A 19510-nucleotide genomic window follows, 5' to 3' on the forward strand; every position below is an offset into this window, starting at 1 on the left:
TCACTGGGATGCAAGTGTGGTTCAGCATTCACAAATCGATCAGCGTGATACATCATATCAACAAGACAAGACTCAGGAACCATATGATGCTCTCAATTGATGCAGAAAAAGCATTTAAGAAAATACAGCATCCTTTCCTGATTAAAACCTTTCAGGGTGTAGGGATAGAGGGTACATTTCTCAATCTCATAAAAACCATCTATGTAGAGCCTACAGCAAATATCATTCTCAATGGGGAAAAGCTGGAAGCCTTTCCCTTAAGATCAGGAACACGACAAGGATGCCCACTCTCACCACTATTTTTCAACATAGTACTAGAAGTCCTTGCAACAGCAATCAGAGAACAAAAAGGGATCAAAGGTATCCAAATCGGCAAAGAAGAAGTCAAAATGTCTCTCTTTGCAGATGACATGATACTCTATATGGAAAACCCAAAAGAATCCACTCTCAAACTATTAGAATTTACAGAGCAATTCAGTAATGTGGCAGGATACAAAATCAGTGCTCAGAAATCAGTTGCATTTCTATACACGAACAATGGGACTGAAGAAAGAGAAATTAGGGAATCCATCCCACTTACAATAGCAACAAAAACCATACGTTACCTTGGAATTAACTTAACCAGAGACGTAAAGGATCTATATTCTAGAAACTATAAATCACTCTTGCAAGACATTGAGGAAGACACAAAAAGATGGAAAAATATTCCATACTCATGGATTGGAAGAATTAACATAGTTAAGATGTCCACGCTACCCAGAGCAATCTACACTTTCCATGCTATCCCGATCAAAATACCGAGGACATTTTTCAAAAAACTGGAACAAATAGTCCTTAAATGTGTATGGAACCAGAAAAGGCCCCGAATTGCCAAGGAACTGCTGAAAAGGAAAAAGAAAGCTGGGGGCATCACAATGCCGGATTTCGAGCTGTACTACAATGCTGTGATCAAAAAGACAACATGGTACTGGCACAAAAACAGACCCATAGACCAATGGAACAGAATAGAGAACCCAGGAATGGACCCTCGGCTCTTTGGGCAACTTATCTTTGATAAAGCAGGAAAAACATCCAGTGGAAAAAAGACAGTCTGTTCAATAAATGGTGCTGGGAAAATTGGACAGCTACATGCAAAAGAATGAAACTTGACCACTCTCTCACACCATACACAAAGATAAACTCCAAATGGATGAAGGACCTCGATGTGAGACAGGAATCCATCAAATCCTAGAGGAGAATGTAGGCAGACCTCTTTGACATCAGCCAAAGAAACCTCTTTCATGACACATCTCCAAAGGCAAGAGAAACAAAAGATAAAATGAACTTGTGGGACTTCATCAAGATAAGAAGCTTCCGTACAGCCAAGGAAACTGTCAAAAACACTAAGAGTCAGCCCACGGAATGGGAGAATATATTTGCAAATGATGCTACAGATAAAAGACTGGTATCCAAGATCTACAAAGAACTTCTCATACTCAATACGCGAGAAACAAATAAATCAGAAAATGGGCAGAAGATATGAACAGACACTTTTCCAATGAGGACATAGAAATGCCTAACAGACACATGAAAAAATGTTCAAAATCACTAGCCATCAGGGAAATTCAAATCAAAACCACACTGAGATACCACCTTACGGCAGTTAGAATGGCAAAAATTGACAAGGCAAGAAACAACAATGGCTGGAGAGGATGTGGGGAAAGGGGATCCCTCCTACATTGTTGGTGGGAATGCAAGTTGGTGCAACCACTCTGGAAAACAGTGTGGAGGTCCCTTAAAAAGTTAAAAATTGAGCTACCCTATGACCCAGCCATTGCAATACTGGGTATTTACCCCAAAGATACTGACGTAGTGAAGAGAAGGGCCATATGCAACCCAATGTTCATAGCATCATTGTCCACAACAGCTAAATCGTGGAAGGAACTGAGATGCCCCTGAACAGATGACTGGATTAAGAAGTTGTGGTTCATATATACAATGGAATATTACTCAGCTATCAGAAAGAACAAGTTCTCAACATTTGGTGCAACATGGACGGCACTGGAGGAGATAATGCTAAGTGATATAAGTCAAGCAGAGAAAGACAATTATCATATGATTTCTCTCATCTATGGAAATTAAGAAGTGGGAAGATTGATAGGGGAAGAAAGGGATAAGGAAAGGGGGGTAATCAGAAGGGGGAATGAAGCATGAGAGTCTATGGACTATGAGAAACAAACTGGGGGCCTCAGACGGGAGGGGGTGAAGGTATGGGATAGACTGGTGATGGGTAGTAAGGAGGGCACGTATTGCATGGTGCAGTGGATGTTATATGCAAACTAATGAAGCATCGAACTTTACATCGGAATCCGGGGATGTACTGTATGGTGACTAACATAATATAATAAAAAAATTTTTAAAAATCTCCTACTATTAATGTATTATTGTTGATCTGATTCTCTATTTTGGTTAACAGCTGGCTTATGCAGTCGGCTACTCCCATGTTGGGTACATAGATATTTACAATTGTTAGATTTTTCTTGTTGGATAGACCCTTTAAGAGTGATATAGTGTCCCTCTGTATCTTTTATTACAGACTTTGGTTTAAATTCTAATTTGTCTGAATCAAGAATTTCTATCCCAGCTTTCTTGTGAGGTCTGTGGGCATGATAAATGGTTCTCTATCCCCTCACTTTTAGTCTGGAGGTGTCTTTAGGTTCAAAATGAGTCTCTTGTAGACAGCATATGGATGGGTCCTGTCTTTGTGTCCAGTCTGCAACCCTGTGCCATTTCTTGGGAGCATTTAGACCATTCACGTTGAGAGTTAGTTCTGAAAGGTTTGTATTTATTGCCATCCTATTGTCTGTACAGTCCCTGTTTCTATGGATTGTCTCTGTAAATTTCTCGTCTATATTACTCATGGAGTCTTTCTTCTTTTATGGAATCCCCCTTAGTATTTCTTGCATGGCTGGCTTGGTGTTCACATATTCTTTCAGTTTCTGCTGGTCCTGGAAGCTCTTGATCTCTCCATGCATTCTGAATGATAGCCTTGCTGGATAAAGTTTTCTTGGCTGCATGTTTTTCTCACCCCAAATGCACAAGCTAACCTTGTGGAGCTGGAGAAAGAACACCAAATAAAACCTAAACCAAGCAGGAGATGAGAAATAATAAGATTAGAGTAGAGATAAATGAAATAGAAACCAGAAAAACAGTAGAACAGATCAATAAAACTAGGAGCTGGTTCTTTGAAAGAATTGATAAGGTTGATAAACCAGTGGCCAAAATTATTCAAAAGAAAAGAGAAAGGACCCAAATTAATAAAATCATGAATGAAAGGGGAGAGAACATGACTAACACCAAGGAAATAGAAACAGTTATTAGAAATCAATAACAACTATATGCCAACATATTAAGTAACCTGGAAGAAATGGATGCCTTTCTGGAAACTTACAAACTACCCAGACTGAAGTAGGAAGAAACTGACAACCTGAACAGACCAATAACCAGTAACAAAATTGAAGCAGTAATCAGAAACCTCCCAAGAAACAAAAGTCAGGAATCAGGGCCAGATGGCTTCCCAGGGGAATTCTACCAAACATTTAAAGAAGAAATAATACCTATTCTATTGAAGCTATTTCATAAAATAGAACCAGAAGGAAAACATCCAAACTCATTCTATGAGGCCAGCATTACCCTGATCCCCAAACCAGGCAAAGTTCCCATCAAAATTACCCTGATCCCAAAACCAGACAAAGTCCCCATCAAAAAGGAGAAATACAGACTAATATCCCTGATGAACATGGATGCCAAAATACTCAACAAGATCCTAAGAGGATCCAACAGTACATTAAAAGGATTATTCACCATGACCAAGTGGGATTTATTCCTGGGATATAAGGATGGTTCAACATTCGCTAACAATCAGCATGATGGAGCACGTTAACAAAAGAAAAAAAGCACATGATCCTCTCAATTGATGCAGAAAAAACATTTGACAAAATACAGCATCTGTTCCTGATTAAAACTCTTCAGAGTATGGGGATAGAGGGAACATTCCACAAAATCATAAAAACGATCTGTGAAAAGCCCACAGCAAATACACGTAAGGTCAGTAACACGAGAGGGATGCCCACTCTCACCACTATTATTCAACATAGTGCTAAAAATTCTAGCCTCAGCAGACAACAAAAAGAAATAAAAGGCATCCAGATTGGCAAAGAAGAAGTCAAATTTGCTCTTCGCAGATGACATGATACTTTATGTGGGAAACCCAAAAGAATCCACCCCCAAATTACTTGAACTCCTACAGCAATTCAGCAATGTGGCAGGATACAAAATCAATGCACAGAAATCAGTTGCTTTCCTATACACTAACAATGTAACTAGAAAAAGAAATTAAGGAATCAGTTCCATTCACAATAACAACAAAAACCATAAGATACCTTGGAATAAACCTAACCAAAGAGGTAAAGGAACTCTAGAAACTACAGAACACTTATGAAAGAAATTGAAGGCGACACAAAAAGATGGAAAAACATTCCATGGATTGGAAGAATAAACATTGTTAAAATGTCTATCCTGCCCAGAGCAATTTACACTTTCAGTGCCATCCCTTTTAAAATACTATTGACAGTTTTGAAAGAGCTGGAACAAACAATCCTGAAATTTGTATGGAACCAGAAAAGACCCTGAATTGCCAAGGGAATGATGAAAAAAAAAAAAGTGGTGGGGCATCACGTTGCCTGACTTCAGGCTATTTTACAAAGCTGTGATCACCAAGACAGCATGGTACTGGCACAAAAACAGACACATAGACCAATGGAACAGAATAGAGACCAGAAATGGACCCTCGGCTCTTTGGGCAACTAATCTTTGATAAAGCAGGAAAAAACATCCGGTGGAANGGAAAAAACATCCAGTGGAAAAAGGACAGTCTCTTCAATAAATAGTGCTGGGGAAATTGGACAGCTACATATAGAAGAATGAAACTGGACCATTCCCTTGCGCCATACACAAAGACAAAACTCTAAATGGATGGAAGACCTTGATGTGAGACAGGAATCCATCAAAATCCTAGAGGAGAACATAGGCAGTAACCTCTTCGACATTGGCCAGTGCAACTTCTTTCAAGACACATCTCCAAAGGCAAGGGAAACCAAAAAAAAATGAACTTTTGGGACTTCATCAAGATAAAAAGCTTCTGCACAGCAAAGGGAAAAGTCAACAAAACTGAGGCAGCCCACGGAATGGGAGAAGATATTTGCAAATGACGCTACAGATAAAAGGCTGATATCCAAGATCTATAAAGAACTTCTCAAACTCAACACTCAAAAAACAAATAACCCAGTCAAAAAATGGGCAGAAGACACGAACAGACACTTCTCCAACAAAGACATACGAATGGCTAACAGACACATGAAAAAATGTTCAACATCATTAGCTATCAGGGAAATACAAATCAAGACCACATTGAGATACCACCTAACACTATGTGAACTGCAGTGGGGAGGGATAGAACTGAGGGAATGGAAACAGATTCATCTGTCCTTGGGCACAGGGAGAAAACCACGGTTTAAAAGAGAAACTAGTTTATAAGACCCAGCCCCAGAACCCAAATGGCAGAAAAGCTGCTGGAACAACTGTGGAGTGTGGGGTTCAAGGGGCTGGAGGGCAACATGACTTATACTCCCCCCTCCACCCTGAAAGTGCAGATAGGAGCAGGATCTGGACACCATAGCTGGCCAGGTCCCCTAAGCTCACACTACCCCTGGGATGCATTGGGGCACAGAAAAAAAGCCACCATTTAAAAGAGCAACTAGCATATAAAAGAGCCAGCCCTAGAACTCCACCAAATGTTGGTGGAGGGTGGGGGACCGCTGGAAAGCTCTACAGGTGAGAGGGACTGGTGGACTTGGTTTACACTCCCCCTTCAGCTTAAAAACATGAATAGGAATGAACCCTAACCAGCATGCTGCCTCAGAAAACACTGGGGATCCCTAGTCCACACCAGCCCATTTTGCACTGAGGAAAAAAAAAAAAAGCAGCTCTGATTTGAAAGAACAAGCAGCATAGAACCGAGCCATCCCTAGAACTCCACCAAAAAATGAGGGAGCTCCTGGAACTTTCCCCAGGCGGGAGGGGCTGATGGACATGGTCTGTGCTCCCCCTGCACATGGAAAGCACAGACCAGTCAATGGTCCAGGTACCTTAACCAGCCTGTAGCCTGATGCCTCATTAAGCCACAGTTTCCTGGCCCACACCAGTCCAAGTTATCTCACCAAGGCAGCCACAGGGCAGTGCACACCATGATGCCCCTCTTCAACGTGCACTGCAGCCCCAGCCTTGCACTGGGGTGATGCAGGCACACTGGACCCTGCAACATTCCAGGCCCTCACAAGTCAGCTTCAGTTTCTTTGCTGGAGCACCCCTGGCAACAGCTTCGGAAACTCCTGGCTAGCATCTACCTTGGATCTAGCTGCCCTGGAATGGTGCCCCTGGTGTGGAGTACCTTGGGAATCCCCAGCCTGTGCCTAGTCTGGTTGCAGCCATCCTGCCAGGCCACATCCTGCATGGAGTGCCCCGCCACACTGCTGCCTGCACTGGCCTCAGCCAGGGCACCCCAGGCTCTGAGCACACTGAGATGTGCCAGGTTGCAACCACTTCACTTCAGCCATCCTGCCATGGCACGTTTTACACAGAGAGCCCAGAAACCACATTGGCTTGCACCAATTTTAGCTTTAGCTGTCCCAGCAGAGTGCCCCAAGTGCAGGGCACCCCAAGACCCCCCTGGCCTCTACCCCAGTTCAACACTAGCGACTCCCCCAAGGCATCATCTGTGCAGAGTTCTGGTTTATACTCACTCAGCTTTTGCTATCCCACCAAGGTGCATTCTGTGTGTAGGGTGCCAGGACACCTCACCTTGCACTTACATCAGCTTTCCTGCCAGGGAATCCTCTATGTGGAGTGCCTCAGGACCACCCCACTGTGTCCACTTTGGCCCCAGCCATCCTGCCAGGGCAGCCCCAGCACAGAGTAGCCCACAACCCCCAGCCCATGCAAGCCACAGCTCCAGCCAGCCAGTAAAAGTCACCAAGCACACAGTTTACACAGGGATAACCATACATGAAAGCATTCAAGATTAGGAGAAGTATCTGTTCTGCTTAACTCATAGACACAAACACAGAATGTCAATCACAATGGGGAGACATAGGAATATACTCCAAAAGAAAGAACACGGCAAAACCTTAGAAAAAGAACTAAATGAAACGGAGATGAGAAATATGCCTGACAACAAATTTAAAGTAATATTTGTGAAGATGTTCAGTGGGCTGGAAACAAGAGTAGAAGAACTGAGCTTCAAAAAAGAGAAAACATAAAAAAGAACCAATCACATTTGAAGAATACAATAACTGAAATGAAAAATACAATAAAGGGAATCAACAGTAGATAGGGAATGCAGAAGAAATTATTCGCAATCTGGAAGACAGGATAATGGGAATCACCGAAGCTGAATGGCAAAAAAGAAAAAAAAAGAATTTTTTATGATCCCTCTGCTTCCGAGTTTCTAAAATGCTGCTTTACGAGTAGAGAAATAAAAGAGGGTAGGTGGGATTTTTTTTTTTTTACTTTTGTTCCCTATGCTTTCTTTTTTTAAAAAATTTTTAAAATTATATTGTTAGTCACCGTACAGTACATCCCTGGTTTCTGATGTAAACTTCCATGATTCATTAGTTGCGTATAATACCCAGTGCACCATGCAATACATGCCCTCCTTACTACCCATCACCAGTCTATCCCATTCCCCCACCCCCTCCCCTCTGAAGCCCTCAGTTTGTTTCTCAGAGTCCATATCTCTCATGCCTCATTCCCCCTTCTAACTGACCCCTTTCTTTTTTTTTCTTATATTTTTTAAAATGTTTCTTTATTATGTTAGTCGCCATACAGTACATCCCTGGTTTCTGATGCAAAGTTCGATGATTCATTAGTTGCGTATAACACCCAGTGCACCATGCAATACGTGCCCTCCTTACTACCCATCACCAGTCTATCCCATTCCCCTACCCCCTCCCCTCTGAAGTCTTCAGTTTGTTTCTCATAGTCCATAGTCTCTAATGTTTCATTCCCCCTTCTGATTACCCCCTTTTCTTTATCCCTTTCTTCCCCTACCTATCATCCTAGTTCTTATGTTCCATAGATGAGAAAAATCATATGATAATTGTCTTTCTCTGCCTGACTTATTTCACTTAGCATTATCTCCTCCAGTGTCGTCCATGTTGCAGCATATGTTGAGAACTCATTTTTTCTGATAGCTGAGTAATATTCCATTGTATATACGGAACACAACTTCTTAATTCAGTCATCTGTTGAAGGGCATCTTGGTTCCTTCCACGATTTAGCTATTGTGGACAATGCTGCTACGAACATTGGGTTGCATATGGCCCTTCTCTTCACTACGTCAGTATCTTTGGGGTAAATTCCCAGGAGTGCAATGGCTGGGTCATCCTAGTTCTTATGTTCCATAGATGAGAGAAATCATATGATAATTGTCTTTCTCTGCTTGACTTATTTCACTTAGCATTATCTCCTCCAGTGCCGTCCATGTTGCAGCAAATGTTGAGAATTCGTTCTTTCTGATAGCTGAGTAATATTCCATTGTATATATGGACCACAGCTTCTTAATCCAGTCATCTGTTGAAGGGCATCTCGGCTCCTTCCATGATTTGGCTATTGTGGACAATGCAGCTATGAACATTGGGGTGCATATGGCCCTTCTCTTTACTACGTCAGTATCTTTGGGGTAAATTCCCAGGAGTGCAATGGCTGGGTCATAGGGTAGCTCAATTTTTAACTTTTTAAGGGACCTCCACACTGTTTTCCAGAGTGGCTGTACCAACTTGCATTCCCACCAACAATGCAGGAGGGATCCCCTTTCTCCGCATCCTCTCCAACAATTGTTGTTTCTTGCCTTGTCAATTTTTGCCATTCTAACTGGCGTAAGGTGGTATCTCAGTGTGGTTTTGATTTGAATTTCCCTGATGGCTAATGATTTTGAACATTTTTTCATGTGTCTGTTAGCCATTTGTATGTCCTCATTGGAAAAGTGTCTGTAAATATTTTCTATCCATTTTATGATTTGTTTATTTGTTTCTCGTGTATTGAGTATGAGAAGTTCTTTGTAGATCTTGGATACCAGTCCTTTATCTGTGGTGTCCTTTGCAAATATATTCTCCCATTCCGTGGGCTGTCTCTTAGTTTTTTTGACTGTTTCCTTGGCTGTGCAGAAGCTCTTTATCCTGATAAAGTCCCATAAGTTCATTTTATCTTTTATTTCTCTTGCCTTTGGAGATGTGTCGTGAAAAAGGTTGCTCTGGCCGATGTCATAGAAGTTGTTGCCTATGTTCTCCTCTAGAATTTTGATGGATTCCNTTTTATTGGTAGCATCATTTGCAAATATATTCTCCCATTCCATGGGCTGCCTCTTAGTGTTTTTGACTGTTTCCTTGGCTGTGCAGAAGCTCTTTATCCTGATAAAGTCCCATAAGTTCATTTTATCTTTTATTTCTCTTGCCTTTGGAGATGTGTCGTGAAAAAGGTTGTCTTTGGCCGATGTAAAAGAGGTTTCTGCCTATATCCTCCTCTAGGATTTGATGGATTCCTGTCTCACATTGAGGTCTTTCATCCATTTGGAGTTTATTTTTGTGTATGCTGTGAGAGAGTGGTCAAGTTTCATTCTTTTGCATGTAGCTGTCCAATTTTCCCAGCACCATTTATTGAAGAGACTGTCTTTTTTCCACCGGATGTTTTTTCCTGCTTTATCAAAGATTAGTTGCCCAAAGAGCCGAGGGTCCATTTCTGGGTGCTCTATTCTGTTCCATTGGTTTATGTGTCTGTTTTTGTGCCAGTACCATGCTGTCTTTGTGATCATAGCTTTGTAGTACAGCTCGAAATCTGGCATTGTGATGCCCCCAGCTTTGTTTTTCCTTTTCAACAGTTCCTTGGAGATTCGGGGCCTTTTCTGGTTCCATACAAATTTAAGGACTATTTGTTCCAGTTCTTTGAAAAATGTCCTCGGTATTTTGATCGGGATAGCATTGAAAGTGTAGATTGCTCTGGGTAGTATGGACATTTTAACTATGTTAATTCTTCCAATCCATGAGCATGGAATATTTTCAGCAGCTCCTTGGTGATTCGGGGCCTTTTCTTGTTCCATACAAATTTAAGGACTATTTGCTCCAGTTTTTTGAAAAATGTCCTCGGTATTTTGATCGGGATAGCATTGAAAGTGTAGATTGCTCTGGGTAGTATGGACATTTTAACTATGTTAATTCTTCCAATCCATGAGCATGGAATATTTTTCCATCTTTTTATGTCTTCCTCAATATCTTTCAAAAGTGATCTATAGTTTCTAGGATATAGGTCCTTTACGTCTCTGGTTAAGTTAATTCCAAGGTAATGTATGGTTTTTGGTGCTTTGTAAATGGGATGGTTTCCCTAATTTCTCTTTCTTCACTCTCATTATTCATGTATAGAAATGCAACTGATCTCTGAGCATTGATTTTGTATCCCACCACATTACTGAATTGCTCTATAACTTCTAATAGTTTGGGAGTGGATTCCTTTGGGTTTTCCATATAGAGTATCATGTCATCTGCAAAGAGAGACAGTTTGACTTCTTCTTTGCCGATTTGGATACCTTTGATCCCTTTTTGTCTTCTGATTGCTGTTGCAAGGACTTCTAGTACTATGTTGAATAATAGTGGCGAGAGTGGGCATCCTTGTCGTGTTCCTGATCTTAAGGGAAAGGCTTCCAGCTTCTCCCCATTGAGATGATATTTGCTGTAGGCTTTTCATAGATGGTTTTTATGAGATTCAGGAAAGTGCCCTCTATCCCTACACCCTGAAAGGTTTTAATCAGGAAAGGATGCTGTATTTTCTTAAATGCTTTTTCTGCATCAATTNGATCATATGGTTCCTGAGCCTTTTCCTGTTGATATGATGTATCACACTGATCGATTTGCGAATGTTGAACCACACTTGCATCCCAGGGATGAATCCCACTTGGTCATGATGGATAATCCTTTTAATGTACTGTTGGATTCTATTAGCAAGGATCTTGTTGAGGATTTTGGCATCCATATTCATTAGAGAAATCGGTCTGTAATTCTCCTTTTTGAGGGGGTCTTTGCCTGGTTTGGGGATCAAGGTAATATTAGCCTCATAGAATGAGTTTGGTAGCTTTCCTTCTGTTTCTATTTTTTAAAATAGCTTTAGGAGAATAGGTATTATTTGTTCTTTGAATGGTAGAATTCCCCAGGAAAACTGTCCAGGCCTGGAGTTTTGTTATTTGGAAGGTTGTTTATCACTGACTCAATTTCTTCATAGTTAATTGGCCTATTTAAGAAATCTATTTCTTCCTGTTTCAGTCTTGGTAGTTTATAGGTTTCCAGGAAGGCCTCCATCTCTTCCAGATTGTTTAGTTTTTTGGCATATAGCTGTTGATAAAAGTTTCTAATAATCCTTGCAATTTCAATGGTGCTGGTCGTGACCTCTCCCTTTTCAGTCATAATTTTAATAATTTGGGTCCTTTCTCTATTCTTTTGGATAAGTCTTGCTAGCGGTCTGTCAATTTTCTTGATTCTCTCAAAGAACCAGCTTCTAGCTCTGTTGATCTGCTCTACTGTACTCCTGGTTTCTAATTCATTTATTTCTGCTCTAATTTTGGTCAACTGCTTCCTCGTGAGTGGGTTAGGCCTGTCCCTCTGTTGCTGTTCCAGCTTCTTGAGGTGAGAATATAAAAACTGCATTTTAGATTTTTCTATTCTTTTGAGTGAGGCTTGGATGGCTATGTATTTCCCCCTTAGGACTGCCTTTGCAGTATCCCATAGGTTTTGGACCGTTGTGTTTTCATTCTCATTGGTCTCCATAAATTGTTTAAATTGATTTTTGATTTCCTAGTTTATCGAGTCATTCCTGAGCAGGATGGTTCTTAGTCTCCAAGTGTTTGAGTTTCTTCCAAATTTTTCTTTGTGGTTGCGTTCCAATTTCAAAGCATTGTGGTGTGAGAATATGCAGGGAATAATTTCAGTCTTTTGGTATTGGTTGAGACCTGTTTTGTGTCCCAGAACATGGTCTATTCTTGAGAATGTTCCATGGGCATTAGAATAGAATGAGTATTCTTTGGTTCTGGGGTGTAGTGTTCTATATATATCTATGAGGTCCAACTCGTCGAGTATGGCATTCAAAGCCCTTGATTCTGTCGATTTTCTGCATGGGTGTTCTATTTCTGATAGTGGAGTGTTGAGGTCCCCTACTAGTAACGTATTTTTGTCTATATGTCTCTTTATTCTGGTTAAGAGCTGGGTTCTGTATCTTGTTGCTCCCCTCTTGGGGCATAGATACTTATAATTGTCATATCCACTTGTTGGATACATCCTTTAGAGTTATATAGTGGCCCTTCTGTATCTCTAACTATAGTCTTTAGTTTAAAATCCAATCTGTCTTATATAAGAATAGCTACCCCATCTTTTTTTTGAGGTCCATTGGCATCAAAGATGGTATTCCATCCCTTTACTTTCAGTCTGGATGTATCCTTAGGTTCAAAATGAGTCTCTTGTAGACAGCAAATGAATAGGTCATATCTTTTTATCCAATCTGCAACCCTGTGGCATTTTATGGGAGCATTTAGGCCATTCACATTGAGACTGATTTTTGAGAGAGATGATTTTAATGAAGCCATGTTGCTTGTAAAGTCTTTGTTTCTATAGATTTTGACTTTCTGTTCTGTATCACTCTTGGGGCCTTTTTACTTTTATAGAACCCCCTTAATATCTCCTGTAGGGCTGGCTCATGGTTACAAAATTGGTCAATGACTGGCGATTCTGGAAGATCTTTATTTCTCCATCAATTCTGAATGACAGCCTTGCTGGATAAAGGATCCTTGGCTGCTTGTTTTTCTCTGAAAGAGCTTTAAAAATGTGCCCCCCCCCGAACCCTTTCTCTGATTCCAGGTTTGTGTAGACAGGTTTGACATAATTCTGATACCTTTGCTTGGTACATGAGAAATTTCTTTGCCCTGGCCACTTTCAATACTGTGTCCTTGGATCTAATATTTGCGAATTGCACTATGATGTGACGTTGCATAGGTTTGTCGTGGGTGAGCTTGGGACGGGTCCTCTCTTCCTCTTGGACATGAATGCTTGTTTCTTTTGCTAGTAGGGACGTTTCCAGCTACAATTTGTTCAAATATCTCTTCTAGACCTCTGTTTTTTTCCACCCCCTTCGGGATGCCGATGATTCTGACATTGGAACGTTTCACTAAGTCAGTAATCTCCCGTAACCTACATTCCTGAGGGTGGATTTTTTTGAGCGAATTTTCTGTTTTAGCTTTCTCTTCTACCAACCCATCCTCCAATTCGCTGATTTGTTCTCCCGCCTCACTTACCCTGGCCATCAGAGCATCTAGTTTTGACTGCATTTGAGTCATAGCATTTGTAATTTCTGCCAGATTCGCTCTCATTTCCACCCTTAGAGATTCTATATTCTCATTAATATTTTCATTAATATTTTTTTAAAGTCTGCACATCATCTTGACCATTGTTACTCTGAATTCCATTTCTGATAATTTGGTTATATCCATGTCCATTAGTTCTGTGGCAGAAGCCACAGACTCATTGTCTTTTCTTTGCTGGGGGGACTTCTCCTTCTCGTCATTCTGATGAGGAGCGGTTGCGGGGTTGTCCAGAGCCCAAATTATTGACCAGGCCCCAGGCTGTGCACCCTCGTTTTATAGGGACCTTAGGGATGTGGGCTTCTTGATTTTTCAGCCTGCCTTCTGGGGGAGGAGACTGCCGCACTGATACTCAGGGAACCCTGTTTGGGTAGAGTCTCCCTGTTCCCTGCGAGGGGGGATGGGGATGGGCATACTGTGAGCTAGTATTTCCAGGCTTTTGTTCTCTGGCGGCTTTCCCTGGTGGTTTTCTGTGACTCTTCTGAGTGTCAATGCAGCAGTGCCCAAATCCTAGACTCTGTCTCAGAACAGAGAGATCACAGTCCACTCTCCACTGAGCTCTTTGGCCACCTTAACTCTGTTTCTGTTGGTGCTCCTCAACCCTGCAGCATCCTGGGATGTGTGCCCCACAGCCGGTGTCTCAGCCCTCACTTCCAGGGCCAGCACGTCTCTGTCCTTTGTGTTTCTAACACCTCCAGCTGCCAGCCACCCCCACGTGCTCTGGAGCTCCGTTTCAGTGTGGTTCGTTCACACTCCAGAGCTCCGGTTTTCAGACTGGCCACGTGCATTCCCTGGCTCACGGTCTCAGTCTGCTTTCTTGCAGGTGCCATTCCGCGAGTCAGCCCGCTTCCCAGCACAGGTGGCTACTGCTTCCCGGCACCCGAACTCGGCTGCTCCTTCCCCCTTCCGTTTATCTTCCTCTATCTGTGTGCTGATTCACGGCTTCCCGCTTAGTACCTCAATACTCAGTGCTGGAGATGTTCGTTTGTAGAGATCCAGATGTATCTTCCTGCATCTCAGTCTGACTCCGTGGGTGTTCAGGATGGTCTGGTACCTATCCAGCTCAACTCAGGGGACCAGCTGAAAAAGGCGACCTCTACCCCTCCATCTTAACTCCACCCCTCAGAAAATTAATTTTAAAAAAAGCATTGGCCTTAATCACATTAGAACAGATGGATTTAACAGATATATACAAAACATTCCACTCCAGAATACGCATTCTTCTCAAGTGGACATAGAACATTCTCCGGGATTAATCACATGTTAGGGCAGAAAACAAGTCTGAATAAATTAAAAAGATTGAAGTCATATCAAGCATCTTTACCAACCACATGTATGCAACTAGGAATCAAGTATAAGAAAACTGGACAACACAAATATGTGGAGACAAAAAAACATGCTACTAAACAACCAATGGGTCAATGAAGAAATCAAAGAGGAAATAAAAAAAAATATCTTGAGGCAAATAAAAATGAAAACACAATATTCAGAATCTATGGGATGCAGCACAAATTGTTTTTTTTTAATGATTTTTTTATTATATTATGTTAGTCACCATACAGTACATCCCCGGATTCCGATGTAAAGTTCGATGCTTCAATAGTTGCGTATAACACCCAGTGCACCATGCAATACGTGCCCTCCTTACTACCCATCACCAGTCTATCCCATTCCCCCATCACAAATTGTTTTAATAGAAGTTTATACCAATATAGGGCCACGTCAAGAAACAAAAGGAAGGAAAGCTTCCAAACTCATTCTGTGAGGCCAGAATTACATTGATACCTAAACTAGACATTGAAGGAAAGAGGGAAGGAGAAGGAAGAGGCAGGTCGAGAATTAGTCAGCAGCAATTATCCCTGATGAACATGGATGCTAAAATCCTCAACAAAATATTGGCAAACTGAATTCAAAAATACATTGAAAGAATCATACACCATGGTCAAGTGGATGGTTAAATACATGCAAATCATCAATGTGATACTACACATTAACAAAATAAAGTATAAATTAAAGTATAAAGTCATGTGATCATCAGTAGATCCAGACTTCTGACAAACCATCTGACAAACTTCATCATGTATTTATGATGAAAACACTCAACCAAGTGATATAGGGAATGTACATCAACATAATAAAGAGTATACATGATAAATCCACAGCAAACATCATACTCAGTGGTGAAAAGCTAAAAGCCTTCCTCTAAGATCAGGAACAAGACAAGGATGCCCACTTTCACCACTTTTGTTCATCACAGTATTGGAAATCCTAAGCATAGCAATTAGGAAGGAAAATAAATAAGGTATCCAAATCAGAAAGGAAGAAGTTAAACTGTCACTATTTGCAGATGACATGATATTATATATAGAAAACCCTAAGAATCCACCAAAAAACTATTAGAATAAATGAATTCAGTGAAGTTGCAGGATACAAAGTGAATATAAAAAATCTAAAATTAGTATACAAAAATCTGTTGCCTATCTACACACTAATAAAAATTATCATAAAGATAAATTAAGAAAAGTCTCATTTACAGTTTCACTAAAAAGAATTAAATACCTAGGAATAAATTTAACCAAGGAGGTAAAAGACCTGTACTTTGAAGACTATAAGACAGTGATGAAAGAAATTGAAGATGACCCAAACAAGTGGAAAGATACTGGGCTCATGGATTGGAAGAATTTATACCCAAAGCAAACTACAGATTCAGTGTGACCCCTATCAAAATATGGCATTTTTCACAAAACTAAAACAAATGATCCTAATATTTGAAGAAAACCACAAACACCTCAAATAACCAATGCAATCTTGAGAAAGAAGAACAAAGCTGGAGGTATCATGGTGTCTTACTTCAAACTATACACAAAGCTGTAGTAATCAAAATAGAATGATACTGGTACAAAAAGACATATACATCAATGGAACAATATAGATATCCCAGAAGTAAATCCAGGCTAATATGGTCAATTAATCTATGACAAAGGACGCAAGAATATACAATGGTGAAAGATAGTCTCTTTCATAAATGGACCAGTTTCTTATACCGTATGCAAAGATAAACTCAAAATGGATTAAAGACTTAAATCTGAGACCCGACACCATAAGATTCCTAGAAGAAAATGCAGGCAGTAAACACTGACACCAGGCTTAGCAATATTTTTGGATCTCCTTAGGCAAGGACAATAAAAAGAACAATATACAAATGGACTACATCAAACGAGAAAGCTATTACACAGCAAAGGAGACCATCAATAAAAAGAAAAGGCAACCTACTGAATGAGAGAAGGTATTTGCCAGAAGTATGATAAACAGTTAACATTTAAAAACCTCATACAACTCAACATAAAAGTAATCTGATTAAAAGTGGGTAGAATATCTGAATAGACATTTTCTCAAGGAAGATGACATGTGAAAAGATGCTCAATATCACTTAACTATCATGGGACTGCAAGTAAAAACCGCAATGTGATATTACCTTGTATCTATCAGAGTGGCTTCTATTTAAAAAAAAAAAAGTGTTGGCGAGGATGTGGAGAAAAGGGAACCCTTGTGCACTGTCAGTGGGAATGTAAATTGGTGTATCAATATGGGAAATAGTGTGTAGGTCCTCTAAAAATTAAAAATAGTACTACCATAGAGGCCAGTAATTCTACTTCTAGGTATTTATCTGAAGAAAATGAAAATACAATTCAAAAAGACATATGCACCCCTATGCTCATCGCAGAATTATTTAGCCACAATATGGAAGCAGCCTAAACGCCAATGGATAGATGAATGGATATAGATGTGACATGTATACAACATAGTATTACTCAGCCATAAAAAAAGAACAAAATGTTGCCAACTTCAACAACATGGATTAACCTAGAAGATATGCTACGTGAAGTAAAAAAAAAAAAAAAAGACAAATACTGTATGATTTCACTTATATGTGACATCTAAAAAACAAATAAAAAAACCAGAAACATAAACACTCATAAATAGAACAAACTGATGGTTAGTGGGGAGCAGGTGGTTTGGAGAAAATAGTAAAGGGTCTTATGAGATACAATCTTTCAGTTATAAAATAAGACACAGTATGTAATTAATGTACAGCATAGAGAATATAGTCAATATAATGTAAGAATTTTGTATGGTGACAGATAGTAACTGGATTATTGTAGTGACCATTTTGCCATGTATATAAATATTGAATCACTATGTTGTACATCTGAAACTAATATTGTATGTCATTTACTTAATAAGAAGGAAAAGAAATGAAAAGTGTAAAACTCTTAGAAAACATAGGGGTAAATCTGACATTGGATTTGTCAATGGATTTTTAGATTTCACACTAGAAGCAAAAAGAAAGAAAAGACAGGTTGGAGTTTATAAAAATAATAATCTATTGTCTATGAAAGAACCTTATCAGAAAGGTGAAAAGACAACATATACAATAGGAGAAAATGTTTGCAAGTCATAACTTGTGTTTCTTCTGGTTGGCTTTTTATTTGATCTTGGTAAAGAAAGAACAGGAAAATGAAGCTGATTTAAAAGTATCTACTCAAAATATCTTAGTTAACTGGTATTCTTGCCCCTCCCCAGTTTTACTGAGATATAATCAACATACTTCACTATATAAGTTTAAGGTATAAAACATAACAATCTGATTTAAATCTATTTTGAAATTCAACATTCTATAGGTACAAAAACAAAAAACAAAACAAAACAAAAAAACAAACCCAAACCGTCTTGTGATGAGAACTTTTAGGATCTACTCTATTTATTTTTGCTTGTTTATATTTATTTCTTTTGTTTTTATTATGTTAGTCACCATAGAGTACATCCCTAGTTTTCGATGTCGTTTCATGATTCATTACTTGCATATAACACCCCGTGCACCATGCAATACGTGCCCTCCTTACTACCCATCACCAGCCTATCCCATTCCCCCACCCCCTCCTCTGAAGCCCTCAGTTTGTTTCCCAGAGTCCATAGCCTCTCATGTTTCATTCCCCCTTCTGTTTACCCCCCTTTCTTCTTCCCCTTCTTCTCCTACCAATCTTCCTACTTCTTATGTTCCAAAAATGAATGAAACCATATGATAATTGTCTTTCTCTGCTTGACTTATTTCGCTTAGCATTATCTCCTCCAGTCCCATCCATGTTGCAGCAAATGTTGAGAAATCGTTCTTTTTAATGGCTGAGTAATATTCCGTTGTATAGTTGGACCACATCTTCTTAATCCAGTCATCTGTTCCCACCAACAATGTAGGAGGGATCCCCTTTCTCCACATCCTCTCCAACATTTGTTGTTTCTTGCCTTGTCCATTTTTTCCATTCTAACTGGCGTAAGGTGGTATCTCAGTGTGGTTTGATTTGAATTTCCCTGATGGCTAATGATTTTGAACATTTTTTTCATGTGTCTGTTAGCTGTTTGAATGTCTTCATTGGAAAAGTATCTGTTCCTATCCTCAGCCCATTTTTTGATTTGTTTATTTTTTTCTTGTGTATTGAGTTTGAGAAGTTCTTTGTAGATCTTGGATACCAGTCTTTTATCTGTAGTGTCATTTGCAAATATCTTCTTCCATTTGTGGGCTGCCTCTTAGTTTTTTTTTACTGTTTCCTTGGCTGTGCAGAAGCTTTTTATCTGGATGAAGTCCTACAAGTTCATTTTATCTTTTGTTTCTCTTGCCTTTGGAGATGTGTCATGAAAAAAGTTGCTGTGGCTGATGTCAAAGATGTTGCTGCCTATATTCTCCTCTAGGATTTGATGGATTCCTGTCTCACATCGAGGTCTTTCATCCATTTGGAGTTTATCTTTGTGTATGGTGTGAGAGAGTGGTCAAGTTTCATTCTTTTGCATGTAGCTGTCCAATTTTCCCAGCACCATTTATTGAAGAGACTGTCTTTTTTCCACTGGATGATTTTTCCTGCTTTATCAAAGATTAGTTGCCCAACGAGCCGAGGGTCCCATTTCTGGGTTCTCTATTCTGTTCCATTGGTCTATGTGTCTGTTTTTGTGCCAGTACCATGCTGTCTTTGT

Source organism: Ailuropoda melanoleuca, chromosome 12 (genome assembly GCF_002007445.2).
Source record: "Ailuropoda melanoleuca isolate Jingjing chromosome 12, ASM200744v2, whole genome shotgun sequence".
NCBI classification, from domain to species: domain Eukaryota; kingdom Metazoa; phylum Chordata; class Mammalia; order Carnivora; family Ursidae; genus Ailuropoda; species Ailuropoda melanoleuca.